General features: G+C 46.6%; 1 pseudogene; it reads left to right on the top strand.

Moving 5' to 3' along the window:
* Positions 1–895: 895 nt before the first annotated feature.
* LOC112819271 (large ribosomal subunit protein eL28 pseudogene) lies at positions 896–1400 on the top strand (annotated as a pseudogene).
* The last annotated feature ends 260 nt before the right edge of the window (positions 1401–1660 follow it).

Raw genomic sequence — 1660 nt, 5'->3', positions numbered from 1 at the left:
CATTTCTGATATGAAGAACATAAAGGTGAAGTTGAGGTAGTTGAACTAAGGGAAGGATTAGGTCTTGGGACTCTTCCTAAGATCTCAGTGTGACCTTGTCATTCCCTTTAAAAAAAAAAGAAAACTACTTGTAGAATATTAAAACAAGACTACATAAAGTTAACTTTTTTCCTTAAAGTTTTATTTATTTATTTATTTGAGAGAGAGAGAGACACAGAGATGTGGAGAGAGAGCACAAGTGTGGAGGAGAGGGAGAAGCAGGCTCCCTGCTGAGCAAGGGGGCCAACATGGAGCTCAGATCCCAGGACCCTTGGATCATGACCTGAGCGAAAGGCAGACGTTTAACCCACTGAGCCACCCAGGCGCCCCTAAAGTTAACTTTTTTAACATCACTGTTAACTTTGAAATTATCTTTGCAGACATTTCTATGTGTACACACGACACACAACAGAATTATAACACATTTTTCCTGTCCAAATATGGAATTTCATCACGCATTTTGTTCTGCAACCTGCTTTTTCTACTTAAGAATATATCAGAAAAAAACTATCTATATGTCATAGAGGGAGTGCCCAGCTGGCTCAGTCAGGAGAGCAAGTGACTCTTGATCTCCAGGGTTGTGAGTTCGAGCCCCACGTTGGGCAAAGAGCTTACTTAAAAATAAGTAAATGAGATCAAATGGATGGTGCACATGAACACAGAAACACGAGTGGGTTTTGTTTTTTGTTTTATGGGTTTTTTTTGTTGTTGTGTTGTTGTTTTTAGTAATCTTTACACCCAACATGGGGCTCGAACCCACTGACCCGGAGATAAAGAATAGCACACTCTTCCGACTGAGCCAGCCAGGAGTTTTTTGTTTGTTTTTTTCTTTTAAAAAATATATCATACTCTCTTTCCGTCTCCGGCTGCCGTAGCGAGAGGAGCCGCAGCCATGTCCGCCCACCTGCAGTGGATGGTCGTGCGGAACTGCTCCAGCTTCCTGATCAAGAGGAACAAGCTGACCTACAGCACTGAACCCAACAACCTGAAGGCTCGGAACTCGTTCCGCTACAACGGGCTGATTCACCGCAAGACCGTGGGCGTGGAGCCGGCGGCCGACGGGAAAGGCGTGGTGGTGGTCATGAAGCGGCGATCCGGCCAGCGGAAACCCGCCACCTCCTACGTTCGAACCACCATTAACAAGAATGCCCGGGCCACCCTCAGCAGCATCCGGCACATGATCCGCAAGAACAAGTACCGCCCAGATCTGCGCATGGCTGCCATTCGCAGAGCCAGCGTCATCCTGCACAGCCAGAAGCCTGTGATGGTGAAGAGGAAGCGGGCCCGCCCCACCAAGAGCTCCTGAGCACCTGCCCCTGCCTCTAAAGCAATAAAGATGTCAGCCTCCTCAAAAAAAAAAAAAAAAAAAATCATAAGGCGCCTGGGTGGCTCAGATGGTTGAGCTTCTGCCTTCGGCTCGGGTCATGATCCCCCTGGGATCCAGTCCCGCATCGGGCTCCCTGCTCAGTGGGGAGCCTGCTTCTCCCTCTGCCTCTCTCTCTCGCTCTCTATCTCTTATGGATAAATAAGTAAAATCTTTAATAAAAAAAGAATATATCATAGAGATCTTCCCACACGAGGAAATTAAGATCTGCCTCAACTGTTATATAATATTACATAT

This window comes from Callorhinus ursinus, unplaced genomic scaffold, assembly GCF_003265705.2.
Source record: "Callorhinus ursinus isolate GAN/ISIS: 27379988/994484 unplaced genomic scaffold, GSC_fseal_2.0 scaffold9505, whole genome shotgun sequence".
NCBI classification, from domain to species: domain Eukaryota; kingdom Metazoa; phylum Chordata; class Mammalia; order Carnivora; family Otariidae; genus Callorhinus; species Callorhinus ursinus.
Note: the sequence above shows the minus strand (reverse complement) of the source record. Positions and strands in the feature narration are given on the sequence as shown.